This window comes from Heterocephalus glaber, unplaced genomic scaffold (genome assembly GCF_053883595.1).
Source record: "Heterocephalus glaber isolate CG9 unplaced genomic scaffold, H.glaber_assembly_v1.0 deba00000347, whole genome shotgun sequence".
Classification (NCBI taxonomy): domain Eukaryota; kingdom Metazoa; phylum Chordata; class Mammalia; order Rodentia; family Bathyergidae; genus Heterocephalus; species Heterocephalus glaber.
In genome coordinates, this window is record NW_028258143.1 from 21,895,440 (window position 1) to 21,922,122 (window position 26,683).

Here is a 26,683-nt window from a genome sequence, read left to right on the forward strand (position 1 = left end):
GAGTGGCAAGAGCCCCCAACCCCTGATCTGGCCCATTCTGACCATGCCCATGGGTGTCTGAGTACCAGGCCCACCACACCCTGATGTTTGCCTGTAAGGACCTACCACCCTCTGAAGGGGCTGTGGAAGCTGGCTGGTGGCTGCCACTATATCCAGGGCTAATTAATTTGGCCAGTAGAGGAGAGAAAGGTTTAGGGTCTGGAAATGGCCCTGTGGTTCAACAGCACAAAGCACAGCTGTTTATTTTCCTTGGGTCTCCCTCCTGGCCCTCTCTCCTGTGGCTGCTCCAATCTGCAAGGCAGAGGTATGACAGGGCCTGGTGAAGTCTCTCAAGGGGTGATGGAGAGCAGGCAAGGGGAAACTGCCCACTCTGGCACCCACATGTGGATTCAGAGCCAGGTTGGGCGACTCAAAGCCGGGGCTTCACTTGTCTTATGGATAGAAGCAGTCAATCCACTCAGAATGCTCCACCAGACCCCCAATACCCATTGCCTGCTCACCCTTCCAGACATATTTCCAAAGGTGAGCACTGGCACTCAAGCCCAGCCCTGCTCCTCCTTCAGTGAGAGGACTCCCAGCGAAGAGCACATTCTTGATGTCTTCACAGATGAGAGCAGCAACCCATGAGAAATGGGTCTGTGTGACAAAATGTACAAAGTGTAAGACTCTGTGTGTGTTTGCAATCATTGTCGCCAGGTGCCAGGGAACAACACAATGCAAAGGCTCTGGAACCAGTTGGATCTAGTTCTGCTCCTTCAAATTTTTAACCTCTGAGCTGTGGATGCTTCATTGGGAAAATGAGGATAATAATGCATCCCAAGTTTGTTGCTAGGATTAAATGAGATAGAGAAACAAAGCCCTGATCAAGATGGTACCTGGTCAACACTCAATAGGTTTATTAATGTTCATGAGGAGTGGGGAGTCGAAGATACAGGGCAGCCCCATAGACAGGAGCTGCCAGTTCCCTTGACACAATTGGGTCCCATTGGCAATTTGCATTCCTGAATACTAGTCTCACGACAATAGTGACCTGACATCTTTGAAGAATTTCTATAAACAGACTTCTCTTACATGCATACCCTTGTATGCCCACGTGCATAAGCTTACACATTTGGGCATATGAATGAACACTGTAAATCACTCTCCTATAAGTGTTACACATCCAGGCCATGCATACACAGCACACACACACACACACACACACACACACACACACACACACGGTCCTCATGGGACCCACCTAAGTAACCAACATGCCACATGAAGAAGCCACAGTGAAGGCACAGGACACTCTGTGCTTCCTCTTCAGCGTCAGAGTGAGGGTCAGATGGCTGGAGAGCTGGCCATGGAGGGAGTCCTGTGCTCCTGTCCCTGCCACCATCCATTTAACCCAAGAGCCCTCCTACTCTCTCAGGGTGAGTGCAGACACTTGCTCTGGCCTGGTGACTCGCAGAGGCTCCTGCTGTGCCACTACCACTGTAGAGAGGGTCAGGTAACCAGGTCCCCATAGGAGAAACGAAGCCAGAGGAGAGACCCAGCAGTGGAAGTCAATTGGCTTTCCTTCTAAAAAGAGTGTTCAAACCTTAGTGGGCTAGGGGCCTGGCTCCTGTGGGTCTCACCTACGAAAACTTAGAGACAGAAAGAAGGGAATTTATACCAATGCTATCATGACTGATAAAACTGCATGTCATAAAAATACACTGCAATTGTTCAGTTGTACACTGCAAAGGGTGCATTTTATTGTACATGAATTACACCTCCACTGAGCTGTTTGCTTTTACCTCTCTTACCCCACACTCTTGGGTTACGCACTCAGCAAGGTTTTAATGTGTATTGTTATGTTAAGCCTGCCCCCAAACCCACTCCGTAAGTGAGGAAAGGAGACTGGAGGCTTGGCTGGAAGTTAGGCAGCTAGTAAAGGTTGGAGGTGGTCTCAGGCCCCACTTAGCAAGACTGGCAGGCTGGGCCATGCCTTGTTTTACCTATGCAGTGGCTATTCTTTCTTTAGGTCCACCAAACAAACAAACAAACAAACAAAAAACTGATGCTCAGTACCTAACGTGACTGGTGGTTCCTAAACTCTACTTTTCAGCAGCAGCATGACCAGGATGCTTATTAAAATGCTTTGGGAGCCTGGTGTCCGGTCTTGCCTCAGTGGGCAGGGCAGGCACTTGCCTTCTGGTCACTGGCTTAGCAGGCGACCCCTGAGGGCAGAGCTCGGGCTGCAGGAGGGAGGGAGCATTCGGGCGCCTGTGCACCCGCGCAGGGCTGGGCTGAGTCATAGTGAATTTGTGCTCGGGTATTAATAGAAACATAAAACCCCGGATCAGCCATTTCTTCCCCCTCTGGACGAGCCTGGACGACACGGGAGTGCTCTTCTGCAACTCTGACCTCTACAGCATATTAAACAAGAGGCGGATGGGTCACATGGACACCTCATTAATTCGCCTTCCCCGAAAGGAGGACAGACGGTGAGGGAACCACAGGGCGCAGATCTCTTCAGCCGCAATGCCCTCAAGGTTAACTGGTGGCCGCAGTGGAGAACGCGGGGGAGGAGCGAGGGTCCCCAGGGACTGGGCCTCCGTGAATGGTTAAATTAGCGCGTCCTTTGTTTGCCTGTCAATAGGTGCTTCCAGGAGAGCCCGGACGAGGTGGGGGGGTGGGGGCTGAGGAACTTTGTTTGACCAAAGCGTTTAAGCAATCCTGTTTGCACTTTTCGTTTGCTCAGCAAACCTGCCCCTCGGAAATAGCTTTGGGGTAAACTTGGGCCCAGCTGAGCCGAGATTGCCACACAGCCCGCGGGTCCGCAGGGCTGCTTTTGGCCCTCCCGAGCCTGAGCAGGAGCTCCGAATGTACACAATGCCCAGTGTGAGGCTCACACACACAAATAACATCCCACCTGACCTCATCTTGCTGGGCAAGTGGGAAACCTCCTAGTTCAAGTTCATGCTGTCTTCTAGCTGAGTACCCGACTTTTCAAAGGTCAAGCAGCTGCAAGGCTGTCTCTGCACTCAGGAGGACGGCTCTCCTCCCTCTCCATTTGCCAGGCTGCTGTGAAGACATGCCAACTTGGGATGTTGCATTGGATCATCATGCTTGCAACACATGCTGCTAAAAAGGGTGTTCACACCTTGGGGTTTGTGTGACTGGGAGCCCCTTCCTGCACCTAAGCCAGGAAGAGGCGTTGTTTTAGGCCACGCTGCTGGGTCACCTGTTCCAATGTTGCTGCCACCAGGTCTACCTGTGACCTCTGCCAGCCACGCCCAGCTCTCTTTCGGCCCCCTTCCACACATGAGGACCTAGAAGCCCCACAGTGTCAGCCCAGGCCCCTTGAGTCCTTTCTGAACCTGCAGCACTGTCAGTTTGACTCTGAAAACAGATCCCAGTTTTGCAGGTTAACTCCAGAAGTGGAGGCAGGCACCTTGGTGTTCCCTTTGACGTTCCCTGAGATTCTGTTTCTCCTGGGGTCCAGCCTGGCACCAGTGGAACCTAGGACCACCCTCAGCATGTCTTCTCCCTCCTGAAGGCCTTCTGTGAGGCTGAAGCTCGCTCAACTTATCAGACTGTGTCCTTTCTACCCTATACCAGTTTAGAGTAATCCCACATTTGGACTTTGGGAACTGCACTTGATTTATAAAGAGTAACACATAGAATGTAGGAAACCTAGTCTCCTTCTGGAAAGCATGGTTTATAGGTATAGGTAAAGCATTTGCATAGCATTTGTGAGGCCTGGTTACAACCCCAGCATTGCAAAGACAAAGAAACAACGCTTTGAAGTGAGGATGGGGCCCCTAACTTGACTCCCAGCTCACTCTCTCTTTGGGTCTAATTACAGCCCTAGTCTTCCCCTAGGCACTGGGGGCCTCTGGCAGAGAGCAGAAATGTCACTTACATGTGGAAAGAAAACAAAACAAAATAACAGGTAGGTACCTTCCTACAATTCTAAATGCATTATTTTGATAAATGTGTGAATCTGCCCTGAGGTTGGGGGATCCTGCTAAGCGCACCAGGTAGAATACAGGAGTGTATGAAGGTGGCTCCCACCCACCCCGAGGATCTCCTAGCATCCCTGGAGGAAGGGAGAAGAGCCCTTGCCACTTTTCTCGGTGAGTGGCCAAGTTCCTCTAGGGCAGGTCTAATGCCCAGCTAGAAGGCATTGGCCTTGATAGCAGGAGCTTGCCCCCAACTTCCTCTTCCCAGCAAGCTTCTGTGAGAACAGTAGTGTGGAGGCTGATGGACACTATCCCTGGGAAGAAGGGACAGAAAGGGATTCTCTCCCAAGCATGGGTTTCTGATAGGTAGAAGGATAAAGACCACAAGGATAAATGTGACAAGAGAGGAAGGCTGAGCTCCTGGGCTTCTCAAGTTCTACCTACTGCCCCATTCCCCTGTGGGATTTTAAGAGAGGATGGGCAAAGTAAGAGAGGGGGTAAGGGCCTGAGACTGATAGACCTTAGAATCCCCTGTGCTTGTCCCCTCCTACCTCAATTTCCCTACTGTGGAGTGGCCATCAAGCTGTAGTCAAAGGGAGGGTGTGAGAGCCCTGAGACTGAAACACATCACAGGAAACAAAAAGCAATCTTTTTCTTGCTGTTGGCAAGGGTGGCTTGCAGGAAGGTCAAGATAAAACCCACACAGGGGGAGGAGGGAGTTGAGGAGTGTTTTGTTTGGCACGGCCAACTGGCCAAGTTGCCTCGGTAGCTGAGAACATCAGCTCTGGTCACGCTTGCCTCAGCTCCAATCCTATTACTCCATGTGGTTGGGCTCCGAAAATAGCCCCTGTCAGCCACATCATTACAGTTCAGCGTTTCCACCACTGGCCACTTATTGTTCAGTGGACACAGTCATTGTTAACCCCTCTTCTGCCAGCCAGCCAGGGCACCTGGGCTGAGAGTCTACCTTTTACTTTTAGGCCAAACGGGGAGAGCCAACAGGCAATATGTGGACAGAGCTCTGACCCTGTCCCAGACATCTATCATTTCCTTTTGACTCTTGTATGCAACTGCCCTGCACGTTTCGAGGGTTATCTGCATTTGGTGGAGAAGGAAAGCCAGCCCCAAGGTGTGAAATGAGTTACTCAAGGTCATCAGCCAGTGTGTGGCTGAGCCCAGGTTGTCTGATTCCAAGGCTGGGCTTTGTCACCATGTCCTGAAACCACTGCTTTTTTTTTTATCCAGCAGAGGTAGTGGCTTCTCCCCACTCCCCTCCTCCAGCCTCTGTGGGTAAAATACCTGGCCTGTAAGCACAGTGGCCTGGCTCTTGCTGGCCCCATGGTCATATAGATGTTTGAGTAAAACCTAGATTGCAGGGCTCTGCCTCAGACAACCTGATTCAGTAACCCAAGGGCAGTCTCCAGGAACCTTTATTTCCAACCAGTCCTGCACAGGACTCTGATCACAGGAGCTACACCAGCTCTGAGATTCTGCAGTTCCACAGGGAAGAAAAGAAAACTGACCTTTATGGAGCCCAGCTCAGCATCTGGCACATTAGCTTAGGCCAGTCTGAGTCTCTTCACCACAAGTCAGTGTAGTGGATGAGAAAATGGTGCTTTCCTCCACTGCAGAAGATTGTCTCTTGAAAGAAGACAGCCAATCATTTTTACAGCAAAGACCAGGCTAAAAAATGGAAGAGTGAATGACAGACCTGGGTGTGGCATAGATCCCCAGTAGGGAGGCAGCTAGGTCAGTGGCTTCGAGCGCAGGCTTTAGGATCAGGCAGAGGCAAAGTTTCTGGGAGCTGGAATGAGGTGTTGTGGGTCACAGGGTTGGCACAGAGCCCAGTGCTAATGATAATACTGAAATATGCCGAGGCCTCAAGATGTGCAGATCAGTCTTGGGAACCTGTTATTTATGAACTCATTTAGACTGTGAGGCAGATTCCCTTATCATCTGCATTCTATAGGGGAGAATCAGAGGATCTGAGAAGTCATTTGATACTTAGAGTAGCATAAAAAAACCAAGCATCTGCTTTCAAGCTTTTGTCTGGTTATCCTTAGGTATAACCACCAGGGACAGAAAAATCCTCGTCTGATTGCTGGAGATCCCTGACCTGCCACTCAGGCTACCCTGGTTTCTCTATCTGCTCTGCAGGAACCCTTCTGGCCCTGATACACTGGACAATATCCCTGTTGCCGCTTCCTGCACCGCCACACTGGTTCCTGTATGCCAGGTCCCCAGGCTCCCAGGCTACAACATGCCCATTTTCCTGGAAACATGATGAGCTGCTGCCTGGTAGGCCGCAGACCTCTGCCCAAGCATACCTCAGGATGGTCCCTTTCAGTGGCTTGGACTGCAACTTCCAAACCCTGGCCATGCTTTGATTCTATCCCGGGCAGTCTTTGCTTGTGTGTTGTTGTCATTAGAATCAATCTGCTGGGAGAACTCAGGGTGAAGAAATCAAGGGCTCTGGTTCCTGTTTTGTGACCCTGAAACCGACAATGAAGGATGTGGTGGCTTTGAACAGTCTCTGCCCTTTGAGAAGCTTGAAGTCTGTTGAGCTCCTAAACATCTCAGTGGTTTGTAGCAACAATGTGAGAAAGTCTCTATAGGGCTTAATAATTTGAAGTTTGGTGCCTTCTGTGCAGTGCTCAGGTTGGTTTTAGGATGAAATAATGACATCTGTGGAGGCCCTAGCAGAGCATATTGAGTCACTGTAGCCTTGGACAGCTTCTCTTTGTCCTTCTAGACTTTCTTCCCTCTACCCTTGTCCTATGCTGAGTCAGAAAGGACCACATCAATAGGCCCAGGGCCAGAGGTGTCAGTCAGTGGGTACCTCAGGAGGACAGAGGGGTGACTACCATCTATTGAGCTGAGTTTCCTGCCCATCAGGAGGCCCCCTTCTCTTGGCCCTCTAGCTGAGATCTGGTCCCCTGTGTTCTCTTCTCTTTAGGTCTAGAGGTGCAACTGAGCCTTCTTGGTGTCTTAAGTTTGTAAGGCTTAAGAGCTTAAGTTTGTAAATTGTCCTTTTATTAAACTCTCAAATCCCTACCTTGAGTGTGTCATCTGTTTTCTCCTGTTATCCACACTGGTATAGAAGATAAAAATACACAAAACCAAACAAATAAAAACCCCTGTTTATGTGGACTGGAGCTCAGTTCTCTGATGGCAGCTACTTGTGCAAGGCCACCATGAGTCAGTGGTCCCCCTGTAGGAGCCTGGGCTCCACCTCCTGCTTCCTGTGTCCTTCTCTCCTCACACTCCAGAACCCCAGATCCTGAGGCCTCACTGGACTTGTAAAGGGCTCAGTGTACCCCGAAGGGCGCTGGGTCCCAGGAGACCTGGGGTAAAGGGCTATCCCTCACTGCAGGCCAGCTGGTCCCATCCTGGCCTGAGACTGATGGCCAATGTGAGGACCACTTGTCTCCATCAGACTGCCGAGGGGGCTTCTGTAGGGCATAGCCACTTTGACTCAGAGTTTTCAGCTCAATTCATCCCATCTTTGGGATCTGGCTCTTCCATCCCTTCTACCATTGATCAGTGGGCTGGCTGAGGGCACAGATTGCCCTGCATCCCTTCTCTCTGTCCCCCATATATGGGATAATAAAGCTCCTCACCCTGAAAATAATGTCCTATATCCCCCTCAGCTACAGCTGATTGCTCCAAAACTTCACTGTTAGCAACCGTGTGGCTTAGCCTCGGGCTCTGATCACACTTAACATGTAAATGGGTGTGTTAGTGAATTGGCACTACTGTGCAAATGAGTGTATCAGAGCTCCACCTGAGAAAATCTCCTGTTAAAGGAAGAGTGAATGAGTCACAGGTTTCCAGCTCAAATTGCTCAGGCTTTAAAAGGCTGTAAGGCTCATTTAGCTGAGAAGCCAAGCTATCACTCTGAGGCATATGACTTGCCCATCTCTTGGTTCTGTTGCTTTATTTACGGGGTTTCCCCAAGGTCTAAGAAGACCAAACACCTCCAGCTCCAGGCTTACTTCCCACTTGCTGCTTGGGCTTTTTCCCTGAGACAGAAGAGGTCCTTATCACAATCCCCTATAACACCACCACAACCACCACCACACCACACACACACACACACACACACACACACACACACACAAGCATTCTGAGCAAAGGAAATGGATTGGCCTCATGCACCACCCCTTAGCAATGGATCAGCAGCATCCCCCACCCCCTGCACTGATAGTGGGGCCCACTGCCCCAAAGAAGGACCAGGGGCTATTTCCTATGACTGCCAGAGAGAAGGAAGAGAACAGGGGGAGCCCTTGGTGCGGAAGGAGGGAGAGTAGATGTCAGGAAGCTCAGGAGAGGAGCAGGCAAAATGCTTCTCGCCATCCTGCCTTGGCTCAACTCTCTGTTGTTTGACCATGAGGATACCACACAGGGGCTCAGGTATGACAGACGCCCCTGGACTTGTGATTGGGGTTGCATGCAGATAGATCCAGGGGAAGCTAAAAACACCATTAAGTGAAAAATGTATTTAATACACCTGACCTACCAAACATCACAGCTCAGCCTAACCTGCCTTCAACATGTGCAGATACTTCCATTTGCCGACAGCTGGATGAAATCAGCTAAGATTCGGCTTATCGTAGAATGCAGTGTTTTATCTCTCATGGGATTTATTGACTACTGTTCTGAAGGTGGAAAGTAGAAAGGTTATTCTATATCACTACCCTGGGAAAAGATCAAAATTCTATGTATGGTTTTTACTGAATGTGAATCATTTTTGCCCCATTTTAAAGTCAAAAATCATAAGTTAAACCATTGTCTATCCCCTCCATTAAATAGAAAGTTCCTCCAGGCCAAGAAATCGTTATTAGTTACAGCAACAACCTTCCAGATCAACTCAGTACAGGAAATTGATTTCTCCCTCACACAAAGCTCAACACAGATGATCTCTGTTCCCCAAATATAGGACAGTAAATCTCCCCACCCTGAAAATAATGCCCAGTAGCACCCTCAGCTCCTGTGGATTGCTCCAAAAATTCACTGCTAGCTGTTGTGTGGCTTAGCCTCGCGCTCTGATCCCACTTAACATGCAAATGGGTGTGTTAGTGAATTGGCACTATGCAAATGAGTTTATCAGAGCTCAAAAAGCGCTGAGGCTCACTTAGCTGAGGTAACCTCCTTTCCAGGGGATTATTCCAAGGGCCTTGGAGCAGCACCTTTCAATAGAATGTTCTGTGATTTCTGTGCACATGTGGCTATCAAACATTACAAATGTGACAGAAGAGCTGGGTTTTAAATTTTACTTGATTTCACCAATCTAGGTAGCTGCCTGCATCCAGTGGCTGCCATCTTGGATAGCATGGCCTTGACACTGTCCACCAGATCCTCTGATTCTGGATGGAAGCCATAGAAAAAGAGGCCACAGAGGAAGAATCATCAATCAGGTTTGGTAAGTGGTGTACATCTCTTTTGCTTATGCCCCATTGGCCAAAACTGTCCCCTTGACCTCATCTAACTGCAGTGCATGCCAAGAGCTATAGCTCTCAAAGTGCACCTGGATAGAGGTGAGAACAAGCTTTGGTAAGACAGCAGCAGGCTTTGCCACACATTGTGCAGATTCACCTTCATGCTTCTCAGACCTGGATGGAGGTGCCTAGCAGGAGACTGGCACTCAGGAAGGGCAGACCTGAATATGAAAGAGAGCTGTATATTCATATGAATATGGATGAAGCAAACAGAAGTGTCTAGAAGAATCTCAGTAGATCCATTCTCTGTTCCAAGCCACTCCTTTCCTAGGAGCTGCTGGCAGGTCCAAGCTGCCTCCTGACCTCAGCTTCTCCTGTCAAGACCCAAAATACAGGGCAAAATGCAAAACTTTAAACAACAGGAAAACAGTATCTATCTAAACAGCTAGCAATGACCCCATGAGCAGATAAGCAGAGTGCAAAGTGCAAGGGCTATGCCAAAATCCCTAACAAGTGGACTGGTAGGCATTCCTCCAAGCAGTGGCCCTGAGGTCAGGGACAGAGCTGGGGGGGATCCCCTCCTCTGACTCCATGTACAAACCCACCACGCAGCAAGAGGATTGTAGACCACACCCTGGGGTCTCTGTGAGAGATAGAGACTGCTGCGAAAGGATCCCAGGGGTGGGGAAGGGGTGGACAGGATGCACTGGCTAGTGGTCAGGGTGCGGATTGCTGCCCCACCTCTACCTCTACCTGTTGTGGGCAACCCCTCCCTGCTCTGAGCTTTTGGAGCCTCTAGGACAGTGAGAGGTCTGGACCTAATCCCTCTGGGATTGACTTGCATCTCTGCTCCACCCAATTGACAGACTTCAACAAGGCCTTTGACCTTCAGAGGCCTTGGTTTGGCCAACTATGAAAAGAGAGGAAGGCTGCAGACCTGGTACTGCCTGAGACAGGAGGACGGAACCTGGATTTGTGTGACCAGTCATTGGTATGAGCAAGAGAGAATACCTGCCTGGTAAGCCTGGCCCATCTCACCCCTAGTGCTGAGGACCTGGGTTTGTGAAAGCCACATAAGATCAGACCCCACAGTGAGACTCAGAGCTGTTGAGGAAAGCACCCATGCCCAGCCATGAGCCAGTTCTTGGGAGGGGCCTGGGAAGCCTGACAGTTAGTGTCTACCAATGTCTATGGCATGGAACTTCCCTCTCCTACAGTGCCATGACAGTGTCAGGGTCCCCACATGGCACCACTGAGCCCAAAGTTGGAGGGAGACAGACACATTTGCAGGCCAAGCCCTGTTTATCTTGGCACCTCAGGTCTCAGAAAGGCCTGGCTGCTTTTGGGTGCTCAGTGCTCCTTGACGGATGAATGAATGTTCAGCTAATGAATGCACACACAGAGACTGGCACCTGGGAGCCCCTCTGGGAACCCCTCACATTGAGACCTTTTTCAGGGGGTGCAAATAGTAACATCAAAAGGAGAAGTTAGAGGTTAGTACCCAGTATGCTGGACTGGGTGCACCCTCACATCCAAAACCTCCCTCCTCATTATCATCACAGAGAAGGGTGAGTCTCTGGGTGTCCTGTGAGGGTTCTGCTTCATCTAGGTGCTTTGACACCCCTAGGTGGACCAGAGGAATGCACCAGAAAAACCTTATGCACCCCATGCCCTCTCCCCACCCCATAGCACATAGCATGACTCTCCTGGAGACACCTCACTCTTGATGGCCTACTCACTCCCTTCCATGGCACCAGGAAGAAGGGAAAGGGGTCTAGGTCAGAGCAATTTGGAGCAACACTAACTGGTTGTTTTAGTCAGCTTTCTTTCACTGTGATAAGATACCTGAGAAAATCAGCTTCAAAGGACAACTTATTTTGGCTCATGATTTCAGAGGTTTCAGCCCATGGATGCTTGGCCCAGTTACTTTGGCCTATGGTAGCAAAGTACATCATGGTTGGTGCTTAATTCATGGCAGACAGGAAGCAGAGATAGAGGCAAAGGGGCTGTGGTCTCAAAGTCCTCTCCAAGGAACCCCCTATGACCTAACTTCTTCCCCTAGTCCCACCCCAAAAGGTTCCACCATTTTCAGATAGTATACTGGCTGACAACCAAGGCTTTATTTATCACATGAGTCTCTGGAGGCATTCCAGATCCAAACTGCAGCAGTGGCAGAGGTCACTGTGGCCAGTGCGAAGGGCACCTGACCCTCAATCTTTCTCCTTGCCTGCTTGCCCCAGGTTAGGGGCTGCCAGTCCCTGCCATCCCAGCAGGGCACCGTGAGATTAATGAGCCTCCCACCTCTGCCTCTGCCAGCAGCTGTAGAGAGCAGCAGGCTGGGGCTTCCTGAGGTCATCTACCAGCACCAAGTACAGGATCTGTTCAGGTCAGATCCCTTGTGGGTGCACTGGGGCCCCCCAGCAGGCTTCAGCAGATGCTGTGGCTCCCACTGACTTAGTCAGGACTTTGCCAGATGGTTTTTCAGCATGGAATGAGGGCATGGGCTACCGAGTGGTCCAATTTGACCTCACTGGTGAGCTGGCACAACTGGCTCCTGCTCAGGGGCTCACCAGGGGAAGATGCCAGGACACTTGAACTTCATCCATGCATAGTCTTTTCTGATCATGCCTATCACTTCAAGCCCCAGGTCCAAGGGGAGGAGAACTCAACTCCACTTCTTGACAGGAGTGCCAATTCTCCATACAGAAGGGAAAGCCCAGGGGGATATATTGTTGTGTCATCTGCAGAAAACACAATATGGCCCAGAAGAGAGACCCCACAGCCATGCTACCACCTACCTTTGAGGCAGACCAGAGAAGGCTGGGCTTAGATGGTCTGATTTAGAAAGCATCACTAAGAAAATGCTGGGTGACTTTCAAATAATAAGATATTATTTAAGTAGTTACTGTGTGCCAGGGATTGTCTTAGGAACGTGCATGGTTTATCTCTTTTTTTTCATAATAAACTTATGGAGTAGGGACTGTTATTGGGCCTAATAATGGTTTCTTTCTTGGAAAAGCCATGTGATCAAAGAAGGCCAAGTAGCCCTGGCTCCACCAGGCTGGCCATAGGCCTGCCTGGACCAGAGTGCTGGGAGAGCCACTTACAAGCTATGTCCCTTCGTGCCTGAGGCCCTCTGAGCTCTGCAGTTTCCTTGACCATGTAATGGGACAGTAGACTTTCAGGGTGATGACATGGAATCCTGTGTACTAGGTGCCAGGCAAGAGGTTACTGACAAATGTTCCTTTTACCCCTCAGAAAGGAAATGTGAAGACCATGCACACACGACAAAACAGCATTGTTCCTTGAGAGGGTGAGGCATTAGAATTCTAGTCATGCTGGGATTAAAGCCAATAGAGCAGGGGCTGTGGATATAACTCAGGCAGTGGTGGAACATGTGCTTAGCTGAGTATATGTGAGGCCCCAAGTTCCATCCCCACCACCAAAAACAGTAACCTACAACCAATAGTGTGTCCTCTGGAGAAGGTAATGGGCAATAGTTGTAGCTGTTTCCGGAGTAACCATTGTGTGCTGGGCCTCCTTCTGACAAAGCTAGAGCGTGCTATAAAGGAGGCATAGTTGGAGAGTGCAAGCAATGGGCCAAAAGCAGACACTACAGGAGAGATTCATGTCCAGCACCTTTTCATTCCCTTGTCCCCAATGTCCTGCCATGGCTGCAAGAGGCATGGCTGAATGTATCTCCATGCTGTGGAAAGAAGTAGCTTGGGAGTCACCTTGGGACAGGAAAAGACAGCCTGTTGTGGATGACACTAATGAGTTCTTGCCTTCTAGCTGACCATTACCAGACCCAGGCTCCTCAGAGATGACAAGGCCCTGCCTGCCTTGGGAGCCCCACCTCTCTGATCTTGTCTCTTCCTATCCCACTTGTCTGTCCTCTGGCTTCACTTGCCAGTCATTTTCCCACCTCTGGGCCTTTGGACTTGCCCTTCCCTCTTCCTGGAGCATATGGTTCCCTGGTCTTGGTGTGGGTCACTCTTCACTTCACCCAGGTGTCTACTCAAAGGCCTCCACTTCTGAGAGACCTCCCTGACTACTCTCTAGTACCACATCTCACTTTCTATCCCCTTAATCTGCCCCCCCTTTTTGGCACAGATAACAGTGAGCACTATCTGGCATTATACGATACATCCATCTCCTTATTTACAATTATTATCTGTCTTCCCCTGTACAATGACACGGGGCCAGCCCTGGAGGGCAGAGACTTTATCTGCACTGGTCATTGCTATATCTTTAGAGCTTTGCTCAAGGCTTACACACAGTAGATGCTCAATAAATAGTCACAGAAAGAAAGGTCTGATTAACTGATGTGATGGTTAATCTTGACTGTCAAGGTGATTGGCTCGAGCAATGCCCAGGCGATTAGTAAAGCACATTTCTGGGTATGTCTGGGTAGGTCAGGGAGGGGTGACCTTCAGAACTCTAAGTGGTCTTGGGCCCCTTCCTCTCAATCTCTTCCCCTGCTCTCTGCTTCCTGGCTGCTATGAATTGAGCAGTTCTCGTGATGCTTCTGCCTTGGAGCCAGCTGACCATGGACTGAAACCTCTGAAACCATGAGCCAAAATATGCTTTTTCACTCTGTGTGTGTGTGTATGTTTGTGTGGTGTTTTGACCCAGCAAGGGAAGGCTGACAAATACACAGGACCAAAGGAAGGCCAGGGGTATAAAAAGCTTGTGACTTATAGGTTCACCCTGAAGAGGAATCTGCTTAGGGCCTTTGTTTTTAATTAGAGCTGCTCTGACCTGTCTGGTCAATGACCACTTCTTAGCTCACCAAGCTCAGGATTGTTAGCAAAACAGAGCTTTTGCTAACAAGAGAAATGTTATTCTTCAGCTGAGAGCCAACAAACACATTCTAGGCATTGCCCCAGATAGGGGCAGGGTATATTTCAGCAGAAGAGTCCAACCTCCTACCCAAGGCAGGCTGCTTCCCAGTGGGGACCTGTGCAGTCTTCAGGACCCTTCACCCAGAAGAGGATTCTGGGTTTTTTAAATTCCCTGTTGTCTTGAAATTCTTAACTTGTCCACAAACGTTTCACATTTTCAATTACACTGGGCTCTTCAAATTCTGCAGCCAGCCCTGCTTCAAGAACTGACCGGCAGTGGGTGAGCCTGGGGGTTTTATAGATGCTGGCTATTTGTGCAGAGGGTCTTGCAGATACTGCCCTAGTGGCTGCCAGTCAAAAGGAGTAGCCGTCAGGCAATGAGGGAGGTGATGCTGAGCTTTGGGGAGCAAGTTGGCAGCAGAGAACAGCACAGTTAGGCCTGCTGTGGGCTAGGTGTTACTAGGACCCCTGAGATAGAACGGACCCTGAGAAATCTGGTTCCCAAGAACAGTTTCCCTCAATAAAGCCTCTGCAGTGACACCGATGGGGATGGGAGCAAAGCAAACGGGTGGTCTCAGAACTACCAGATCTAGACCTGGCCAGTGCCCTGGTGCCCAGGAATTGCTGCAGCCAAGGAAAGTGACAGCTCCAAGCCAAGAGGCTTTGGCGTCCCAGAAGCCTGGCCAGTGTCTGGGGGGTGGCAGGAACCCTAGGGGAGTTGACACAGAGGATGCCGGATGACCTCTGTTTGTTGGATAGTGTTCCTGCAGCCGTTGTGGCAGCTGTGGTGGAAAGAATAGAAAACAAACACCTCAGTAGGAGAAGAATAAATTTCTTTAAAAACATCTTTTCTGTTCTCTACCCTTCAAATCTCCTGTCATTTATTGAAACCGACGACGGCCAATAACATGCATGTATCCTCTTCCATCCTCATAACCACCCAGGGCGTTATTAACGCCATCTCCGGAGAAGGAAACCAAGAAGAGACTTGGGGTCCACCCAGGCTGGGGCAAGGGTCCCCCAAGAGGAATGCCTTGGACAAGGCACCTGCTCCGGGCTGCTTTGCCACATCGGGGCCCACCCTGGGGCCTCAGAGGGGGTGGCGGGGCCCCGGGGATCCCTGGAGGGCAGCCGAGGGGACCAGAGCCCGGCAGGAAAAGAGCCTCCCGCTCCGGGGCTCCACATCTGCGCGGGGGCTCGGGCGCGGCAGCCTGCGTTTCCGCCTCCTCGGGGACTGTGCCGAGCGGATGCCGCTGCCTGCGTGTGAACAGGGCTTGTTTTCCCTTCACGCCCTCGGGCTCCGTTTTTATGAAGCACTTCCTTCTGTTGGCGCTTTGGGAATATTCATTCCTGGCTTGCACAGCGCGCGGTTGACAGTTGGGATGGGAAATGTATCCGCGGCTTAATTAGGGCATCACCAGACCTGCCAAGCTCCTGCCCAGCCCCTTCACCGCTGCCCCGACCCCAAGGACCCCAGGGCTGACCGGAGCTGAGTGACTGAGCATCGCAGCTCCTGCCATAGGAGCCCAGGCAGGACCCCTGCTGTCTGCCTATTCTCCCCACTCTTCTGCTTTTTTCCTTCCTAGGAACCTGTCCCAAAGTTTCCAGTCAAGGTAGATACCTGATTGTCCTGCAAACAGATGGTTCTCTTGCACACCATACTCTTTGCTACCTGCAATGGAATGCCCCTACTCCTGGGAGTAGTCAGACTCTCCCGAATTCCTTCTGCTCCTCCCCGCTAAGCTTGGTGTCCTAGGGCTCGCTGCTGCTGTGGCCCTGGGCTGCCCTGAGCAGATGCACAGTCACAGACTGCCTGGCTCACATGCGAGCTGCCCCGTTTGGGAGGAAGCTGAAGGCAGCTTTAACAGAAAGACTGGCTTTCCTCTCACTACCAAGCTGAGCAGAGGTGGACAATGTCCACCTAGAAAGCTTCAGGCAGGGCATGGGAGGCCTTGCACCCCCACAACTTAGACGACCATTGCAGAAAGAAGCTGACCAAGTTGAAATTAAATGTCAAGACACAGAACAAATATTGAGAATTCAACTGAGTATGATATTAAAATCCTACTATATAAAAAAACTAGAAAAAATATTTGCAACACATATGGTAAAGGGTGTGTTTCCTTAAATGCTAAAGCACTCCTACAGTGAGCATGAAATCAGCAGCCCAAGGGGAAAGAGAGCAAATAGCAACAGACCCATCATGGAAAAGCACCCTGAATGGCTTCTGAAGGAATGAGATGTGCAGCTTAGGGCGGGGGAAAGTGATTCATGGTTTGCATTGGTTAGAGACGCGTCTTGCAGATGTGTAGCCCAGGGGAGAAAAGGGTTCATGGAGGTTTCGAAATGGGCTCCCCTGGTCCCAGTATGATGTTGGTGGCCAGCTTGTTGCTCAGGAGAGGGAGTCAGCTGTCTTGTAAGGTAAGAGCTGGGGAGAGATTTCATTCGACTCCACAGAGATCTCATTCACCCCCTACTTCCCAGCTTCGTGACCAGTGACAGCTTATAGTCTCTGAGTTCAGTCTTTCCAACTGTAATCTGAGCACTTGATGCATTTCCCAGGAAGATTAAGGTGTGGTCAGGGAAGGGAAGAGCAGGTAGTAGCACAGAAGCATCAAGGGTGAGGTCAGTGCGGAGGAGGAGGTCACTATGGCAAGGGAGGCAGACACATGAGGCTGTCTTAGGGTTGAAAATGGTTCCGTTACCCATAAAAGAGGTTTAGCGGACACAGACTCAGGATGGCTGAGAGAAGGGAGATGGAGTTGACCTTGGAGACCGCATTTTCAGAGTGGATAGGACAGGGTCCAGATGGAAAGATGTGTCTCCATTGAATTTAGGATGGGGGAGATGAGGACATGTATTGCTTGAGAAAACAGCCCTGGCTCTGCCAGCAGCATTACAAAGCCTGGTACTTGGTTAATCCCCTAGGGTGGCTATGCTTTAGAGGAATCGGTCTAGCACAAATTAAGATTATGCTTATAGGTCTGGGATATAATCAGAGCACAAAAGACAGATGAGCAAAGGCCTAGCTTCCCAGAAATTAGACGGCTTTGGTGACACTTCACCCAGAGCTGTAAGGACGTTAAAGCAAGAGCAATAGTCCAGAGCATCATTGTGAAGAAGGAAGCAAAACCCTAGCCTGTAAGAGGCCAAGGGCTGAGGGGCAAGGCTAACAGGAAGACAAATCCCAAGAGGAGAAGCTGGGTTTCAACCTCTACATGTCCCTGTGGAGAGGCGCCTGGCATACAAAGGGCATTCAACTAACATTTCTCAAGTGCAGAGACTGAGAAGAGACTTGTGAAACTCCATGGCTGAGCCCAAGAATGAAGTGGGGGTGAAGGGACGAGGTGGCTGTGAAGAATGATGCTGGGGGGAGCACAAACATGGTGGAGAGACCTGGCAGCCTCATCACTACTGCGTGGGCCTAGTGGGTACCGCTCTTGTTCTCCCAGAGAGTTGGCACAGACCATGGATGCAGTAGGTAGGCACTGTGCTCTCCCCAAATGTAATCTAGAAGAGAAGAAGATGCTTTGCTGGGGGCCCAGCAGCTGAGGGCAGGCTCCCTGCATTCCACAGGATTGCTTTCTTCCATGGCTTCAGACACCTGACTTTCACAGAACAGGAAATCCTACTAACCTTGGCTAGAGAAAAAGGTAGTGGGGTTTCAGAACTCCCAGTTCCCAGGGCCCCACCGAGAAGCATAGAAGGTAGGGGATGGGGGATGCAGGACAACTTTGAGGATCTCAGAAACTGTTTCCTGAAGAATTTCAGCTGATATCCTTCTCATACAGTGCCTCTGGTTTGTCCCCAGCAAATGGTGCAGGCTGAGGTCCGAACCAGGGAGGATGATTGGTTGCTAGAACTGATTGGTTGCTGACCAGCCAATGGGTGGCATCCTCTGAATCCACTCCTGGTCCAGGCTGACACTTGGAGGTCAGGGCACATTCTAAGAGGAAGTGGGGCTCAGTTAGCAAATGAACTAACATCTGGATTGTTATAAATCACTTGTGAGTTCACATTGGAGGCTGGGGGTAATGCACTTTACATTCCTCTTGAATTGTTCCAAGTGTGTCAGTGAGATTTTCATGATGGATTAAAAACCTCAGAGGTCCTTGATGTCCTCTTTTATAAAAAGCACTGCTGCTTTCTCTGCAGGCCCATAGGAGGCACCCAGTAGAACAGTTTGTGGAGGACATAGATGGAAGATAGATAGATAGATAGATAGATAGATAGATAGATAGATAGATAACTAGCTAGCTAGCTATGATCCAGCCTGGACTTCCTGTCCCTCAAGAACTGTATAAACTCAGTGTATTCTCTCTCCCAGATTAGTTTCCTAAATTTCAAAATGAAACTAATAATGTGTTTATAATAGCCTGTTGTGAGGAGAAAACGAGATACTAAATAGGTGAGTGTTCTGTAAACCGTAAAGCTAGAAATGAGTTGTTTTAGTTCACACTCAAGGGAGGTAATGTTCTTGAGTTTTACCTTACGCTGAACCTTAGTCCAGCCCCCAGCTCATACTTGGCTGTGGGTCAGTTCTCATACCTGCAGCCCCAGATTGTGAGGGAAACTGCATGCAAGTCACCAAGTAGAATGCACAGGGATGCTGATCTCAGCTTCGGTTGCAGCTCTGCCCTTGCAGAGAAGTGGGTAGGCCTTTGAGTCTCAGTTTCTCTGTCTGCAAAATGGGTTCAACAATAACTGCCTTACCCAGTCCTCTCCCTTCCTCTTCCCTCCCCTCCTCTCTGAGGCATCTCTGGATGGTCGTAGCTGAGATGGAAGAAGCCTTGTGGTACATTTCTGTGCCCTCATCAAACTTTTCCTGCTTCCAGGCCTCTGAATCCCTGGCCATCTGCCCACACAGCCCAATGCCAGACATGAGTGCACTTTACATTCCTCTTTAATTGTTCCAAGTGTGTCAGTGAGATTTTCATGATGGATTAAAAGCCTCAGAGATCCTTGATGTCCTATTTTAGGAAAATTACTGCTGCTTTCTCTGCAGGCCCATAGCAGGTATCCAGTAGAACAGTTTGTGTTGGAGGTGGACCTGAGCAATCTCCCTGACTCGCCACACTCCTGCCTTTCCTGCTGTCAGCCTCTTGACCTCTGAGTGTGCCTCACGGTCCTCACAGCCTCAATTTTCTGTACTTTGCATTCTAGGTACAAAATACTCCTCTTGAGTGGGCCTGCCAAGCTCACATCCTCCTCAACCCCCTCCCACTGGTCCCTGGGACTCTGGGACCCATGACAGGAGGGGCTATGGCTCCTGAGCTCTCACCCAACTCTGCAGACCCGGGTGTCATCTCCTGCAACAGCTGACAGTGGCGCCTGCAGCACTCTGGTGTCACTTTTAACACTGTGCGTTAACACCACCGGGTGACTGTCGGCGCAAGGTGGCCCCAGCCGAGGCGCATGCAGCCGCACCCCACATGTGCAGTTGTTACCAGCAGTTGTTCCTCAGGTCTCTGGGCCTCACCTCCAAACGTGTTACTTCTGCAGGGAGCAACAGCACCGCATTGCACACACACTCCCAAGAAAGATGATGGGACCCTCCAATACCATGTGTCCTTCGGCCAGAAGGGGAAGGGAGGGCATCATTTCTGAGCCATGACATGCAAAGATCAGGAACCTGGATCTCTGCCACCTATCTGCAGTTCCCAAAATTAGAAGACTAAGAGGAAGGAGGGAACAAGGGAGAGAGAAAGAGTATCAGCACACCACTTAAAATCTTTTCTAAAATCTTTTTTTTACATACCACGTTTTCAAAGTAATGCATGATGACATGGGAAGAGACAAAAACAGCATGCAGAAAGCACGGTGCACACCATGCAATTCCAATTCTGTCAGTGCGTGGGGAAATGTTGCCCCTGGTACCTCATCCCACTCCCCCTGTGGCCAGGCACCTTGGAGGGAATCAAGGGACCACGTGACTTGATTTAGCCAATTAAACGGGAGGGAAGAACCCAGTGTTGTTGGCTGGTGCTGCCTCTTTCTCTGTTGTCCAGCCTGTGCAGGATGGAAGTGTGTGTTCATGTGGAAGGCTCAGAAGCTCCAAGGAGGCTGAATCACAGAGCCACCATGCAGGGGACAGTGGCCTTTGAAAGTCACTCAGACTCCTGTGATCTGGGTCTGAGCAGAGATAAACCCATGTGCTGGAAACTCGTTGAGCTTGTTTGGTTTTCCTGGGGCATGATCAACCCTGTACTGACTGACATGGTAAGGTCTTGAAGAACATGGAAAGATGTCAGCAGGAAACACAGGCTGACTGGCGATTTCAGTTGTGCGTGTTTCTAGACTCCCACATTTTCTATAGTTGATGTGTATTACTTTTATGAGTTTAAAATGTTCCTAGTCTTCAGCATAACTAGCCTTTTGGAGTAAATAAATTTGTCCTTGGTACTGAACTAGAGACTTTTCTTGTGTCATCTCACTGAATATACGTAAAACCTTAAAAGGATTTTCCCATTTTAAAAATGAAAAAGCCAGATTTTAGAAAGATGAATGTCAAGGTTTTTGCATTTATTATCTATCTCCTCTGTAAACTGAAATTTTTTAATATTAGTTTAGAAGGTGAGGCTCAGACAAGTTGATGGCTAATCCCTCAGGAAGTGAAATTAAAACCAGCATCCCAACAACAGTAGCTGTCCTTCGCTATATGCGTCTGTGTACTAGGCCGGGGTGTGATCTTGGGCAACACTTCAGTAACGCTATCAGGAAGGTACTACAGCTGTGCCTACTTTCCAGCTGAAAAATGGAAATTCAGAGAGACTGAGCAATTGGCCTAGCATCACACAGCTAGTAATTTGAAGAGCTGAGCCTGGACCCTTGGTCTGTCCAAAGTTTGGTCAGCTCATTTTGCTAAGAGCAGGGAGTTTCAAAAGGTGACTTTAGGTGATAGATGCATGAACATCTTAAAATTAAATTCCTATTTTTATCAAAAATTTTATGTATGAAATTTTAAAAGTCAAACAGTACCATAAAGCTGATAATGAAAAGCAGCAATCCTGCCACTCCTCAGAGGGAATGCTGTCAAGTCTTTTTGCTGTTCCTTCTGACATTTACTTTCCTATTTCTAAATATCATTCTTTGCTGATTTTTTAAAGATATTATTTATTGGCTTCCTCCTATGAAAGATTGCTGATTCTCCACCAGCCACCATACACAAATACACACTTTTCCTTCCAAGATAGTCCGATCACAGTTGCTAAACCATTATCCAGTTTTTACATGATTGTATCTACATATACATTATTGACAGCTCAACAAGGTGCTATATTACAGTTGCTGACTTGTGCAGCTTTTTGTTTGCCCTGGAGTTGGTAATTACCTGTTTTTCATTTTATCAGTTTTTGATGTAACATTAGTTACAAACATGTCCACAGAGTTTAAAAACCTCTAGTGATACGGTTTGTTACTATTTATCTAATAATCACTCTACCTGTCCCCTTCTTTTCCTTGGTGACTTCTGTACTCCTGCCCTGACCTGACTGTTGCTCTCCAGGCTGTCTGTGAAGTAAATGTCCTGAAATCTCTCTTCATTCATCCTGGGAATTCCCTTCACCTCTCTCCTGTGTTGGTTCCCTGTTTCTTTGATCCCAAATCATCTTTCTGCTCAGTTTACTCTCTTCATTTGGTTGTAACATATACGCCAGTAGCTTCCTTGGAAACTGCATATGGGGAGTTCAGTTTTTGGATCCCTGATTGACAGTTTGGCTGGATGTATAAATCTCGTTTGGAAATCATCTCCCCTCGGCGTTCTGAAGGCAGCTCTCCATCGGCATGTGGTGTTCTGGGTTGATGTCAAGTAGTCCAATGCCATTCTGACTCTTGAGCCCCATTGTATGACTTGTGCAGTCTCCAAAAGCCTTGGGGGAATCTTCCCTCAATCTCTGATGTTCTTAAAAATTTAATAACACTCAGTGTTTATTCTGGGAGGAACAAAAGCTTTGGATAAGTTAGTCAAGATGGATGAGTTCATAAATTGCCACTTACGTATTTTATCTCAAAGCTGGGGACACACACAAGAGAAACATGGTAATTGCAGTCACCATCGTCCTGGAATACGAGCCAGTGAAACCAAAGAGAGGCGTCAGATTGGACAAGGAAGCTAACTGATCACTGTCCGAAGAGTATGTGACTGTTTACCCGGAAAACCCATAAAAATCAGCTGAAGGGGCTGGGGATGTAGTTCAGTGGCCCCATGCTTGTCTGGCAAGCACAAGGTCCTGAGTTCGATACTCAGTACAAAACAAAAAAAGAAGCAACTGAAAAAATTATTAAAAATGACAAAATAATTATGTGAGGTTAGTGAATACAAAGTGAGCATTATTACCCGTAGCCTTCAAACATTCACACAACAAACAGACCTAAAATATAATGGATAAGAGGCCCTATTTGCAAAAGCAACCAGAAATAAACTTTTTTTAAATGTGCAAAATCTATGTGAAGAAAACCTTTTAAATGCTACTGAAAGAGACAAATGTGAACTTATACACACTCTTGGGTAAAAAGATTTAACATTATAAGTATGCCAGTTCTCCCTAAATTAAACTCCACATCAACACAATCACATTGAAAAAATATCAACAGGATTTTTTGTGGAATGAGATAACTTGATTCTAAAGTTGATATGGAAAATACACATGTACATATATCCAGGAAAAGTTTGAAAACAGAAATGTAAAAAGCAAAGATAATCCTATCAATTATTTACATGTATTTAAAGTCTAATATAAAGCTAAAATAATTAAAACGATGGCACAAGTATATGAATAGCCATATAATTTAGAAGTTATTGGAAGTCATCCAATATATATAGGAAGTTGCCATATGATCCAGTTGGCATTTGAAACAGGATTTATCCATATTTAGTATTGGGACAATTGGCTACCCATCTGTAAAAGAAATTAATTTAGAACCTCACTTCACATGTTATACCAAAATAAGTTCTACATGAATCAAAGGTTTAAAGGAAATCATGAAATCGTTACAGTACCAGAAGATGAAAGCAGGGAACTGGGGACCCACCATCTAGTTGGCCTTTTTCCTAGTCCGATGCCCAAGAGTCCCAAGCAGTCCCACCTTGCAGATCATTGACTGAATAATGGATTGGCCAGTTGTCAGGCCCTGCACTGGGCACTACAGCAGAGGCTGCCAATCAGCCAGCCTTGGGCTTGACTTGTTACATGTAATTGGTTTGGTTCTACCAGTGTTAAAACAGTTTTGGGTTGGATCCAATATTTTGAAACTTGAAGATTTCACATAAGAATTTGGATTTCAGGCCTTCCCTGAAATGTCTGAAAATCTGGCAGCACTGGGCCCTCCTTCCTTCAGGGACAATCAACTAAGCTTCTGCCCTTTGCCCCAAGGACAGCGCATTTGGGCTCCAAGTACCCAGGAACTGATGGGACCTAGGGAACAGGCAGAAGAAGGGAGCATGGCACGGAACCTGAGCCCTGCGAGGGAGGAGGGGGTGGAGGGGCTCTAGCTGTGCGGGGTGGGAGGGGCCAATCCGAGCCTTTCCAGGTCTCCCAGTTGAGAAGTCAAGGCAGAGGGCACAGAGGGACAGGCCCGCCAAAGGGGATTTGGGACTTGAATCTACAGGGTTTGGAGACAGATGGGAGTGTGCGTGTGTGCGGGGTGTGTGTGTGTGTGTGTGTGTGTGTGTGTGTGTGTCTGTGTGTGTGTTAGGGGCGGGTGGAGAAGCTGCGGCTGGAGGCGGAGCTAAGGAAGCCCTCCGGGTGATCCTGCTGATGGGCAAATGCTCAAATGCTCACAACCGAGGAAGCCCGATCTGGCCACACTTCTGCAGAAGATCCAACCAGGTTTCCTCGAGGCTGTGGCTGCCTCTTTGGTCCTTTCCACTTCCTCTCTGTGTGCGCCTCGCACAATAAGCTCCAGAGAACTTGGGCCATCCGAGAACCAGCCGAGAGCTTTCCTGCCACAGGGACCTTGCACTTGCCTTCTCTCTGCCTGAGACACCGCCCACCCTGACTCTTCAGCGGACTGCTTCTCCCACCCTGCAGCGTTCATCTTAACCACACTCTCCTAAAAGAGGCTTGGAATATGGTTGTAGAGGCCCAGCAAAGGTCAGCGAGAAGGCTGATTCCCCCGGGGCTGTTGGAGGCCGTGGAAAGGCTTCTAAGTGGCCAGGGAAATCTTTGAAAGGACTGGGGCTGGGGCTGAAGCTGTGTAGATGACCCTGGATCTGACAGACACTGAAGGCAGCAGGGAGTGGGCATGCAGCAAGTGTAGGCAGAGACACAGCCCCTTCCTTCTGCCCTGACTGGCTCCCCGGCTGTGGCTGAGGCGGATCGGCAGTTCTGGGGGAGTCACCGCGTCCCACTGCGCAGCCCGCCGCCCAGAGCATGGGCAGGGCCTGGCCGGAGACCCGGGCAGAGAAGAGATTTCACCTGTTCTGTCCTGAGCCCACCAGGCTCGTCGGACAGGGAGGATCCAACCCACAACCCACCTCGCGGAGCCGGGAGGGAGGAAACAGCGCGGCGGTCAGGCAGGGGCGCGGGGGGCATTGTCTGCCTGGAAAAGCCCGGCGCCCGCACAAAGGACGCTCTGTGCCAGCGGCCGGTGGAGGTGGGGTGCTGCGTCCCGGGAGCCCCGCACCCCGGCCCGGCCCTCGTCCCCGAGGGGGCGCCCGCCACTTCGCCGCCGCCAGCCCCGCGGCCCCCGGCGCCGGAGGAGCTCTTAATTGTTCCCAGAACGGGTGGCATTTAGATCAATTAATATGCAAAACAGTAGTAAATCATCTCATTCGCTGGCCCCACGCGGGGCTGGGAGCCCAGCATTTACTATGCAGCGAGGTCGCGGCCCCCGCCGCGTGTTTATCTGGGGAAATGGAAATCAGGCGGCGCACAAAGCCGCCCCGCCGGCGGCCGCGCCCAGGCCGCGCTCGGGCAGGTCGCCGGCGCCCGTCTCGCCCCGGGCTGGCGGATGGGCCTGCAGGACCGCGTCGCCTCTGGCCCTCGGGCCCAGGCGCTGTGCACATCAGGCCACGCACCACTCTGCCTGCTGCCTTTCTTAGCTGGTGATAACAGTTCTGTTGTTATCTACATCAGATAACTGGAGAATAACACTACTCTGGGTGCTTCCGATTGTAGTTCACATGCTGAGGACCTTCGATTCTGCTACTGAGCCTGGACTGACGCCCAAATCCTCCCTACCTGCATAAACCCTCTAAGAAGTAGGTCTGCTTGTTCCCATTGTACAGCTGGAGAAACTAAGGCAGAGAAAACAATCACACAGTATCCAAGTGTGGCCTGACTGAGCACCAGTCATGTGGTGTAAGTCCTAGCCTTTGCTGGTTAACTAGGTGGCTCACTTCTACTAGGAATAAAGATCTGTTCACTTACCTACAGTTACAGTCCTTACACATTCCTCTGCATTCTACACATTTAACTGAGTACCTACTATGTGTCTGTACTCTCCTAGAGTCTCAAGGTCCCACAGTGAAGGACACAGGTGACCCTCAGCCCTGGTGGGAGACAAGCAGGGTGACTAGGCAAGGGGTGATCAAGACGGGGCCCTCTGAGGAAGTGACAATTTAGCAGAGGCCTGAGGGGAGGGAGAGCGCCTTTCAGGAAGAACCAATGGCCTTGAGACCCAGGAGGCTGGTGTGGGCAGCAAGGGAGGATAGAGCGGACAAGGCTGAGGTTGGCCAGGTGGGTGCTGGGGGTGTTGGCCCCAGCCCCGCTGCAAGGGAAGTCACTGGGTCTTGTGAGTATTGGGAATGGTGAAAGTTTCTGATTGGCTAAGCCCGGCTTAGGTGAATCCACTCTGGACCCAATCAGCATAGGCCAAGGGCCCGTCACAAAGCAAGTCACACCCACCCAATCTGTACTCACTTCTGCAGTGCATCCCAAAACATCTGGGCTCCCTAAACTCAACGCTCCTCCCCAGTAACACAATCCCTGTGTCTGCCCATCTCCATCCCGCCCTGGGGTACAGGACCGGAAGAACCAATGTGAATATGCTGGCGCTCACACTGCTTGCTGCGCTCTTATCAAAGTCCTGGTCCTTGTTCCATACCCCCCACCCCATGCTGCACACCTCTACAAAAGAGTGACAGGCTAACTCATTAGCTTCCAAATTGGGAAAATCTCAGACCCTTCACGGCTGTGCTTCCCTCCTATCCTGTCCTATATCTTACATTGGGCCAGTAACATCCCTGGCTGATTGAGAGAAGACCCCCATTTCTGGGCCTAGCACTGCTCTGCACGCCAAGGTTGGGGAAATGTGGGGGCCTGGGCAGCTTAGTGGCTGGGGGAGACTGACAGCTTCAGGGAGCCCAGCTGGTGGCATTGAGTTGCTGGGTGCCTGTCACTGTGCTAATCTGCTCTTGGTGCCACTAATACCAATTTGTGAGCAGACAGCTGGGATCAGACAGGCCAGCTGTCAGGCCACTGTGGGCAGCTCGCGCGTGGTTTGATTTTATGGCTTAAGGCTACAATTA

General features: G+C 49.8%; 1 long non-coding RNA gene across 1 annotated transcript; it reads left to right on the top strand.

Moving 5' to 3' along the window:
- Positions 1–2,312: 2,312 nt before the first annotated feature.
- On the top strand, positions 2,313–6,986 carry LOC101698282 (uncharacterized). Its single transcript, XR_204796.3, has 3 exons — positions 2,313–2,471; positions 3,836–3,922; positions 6,090–6,986. It is a non-coding gene; the product is annotated as an uncharacterized LOC101698282 (long non-coding RNA).
- The last annotated feature ends 19,697 nt before the right edge of the window (positions 6,987–26,683 follow it).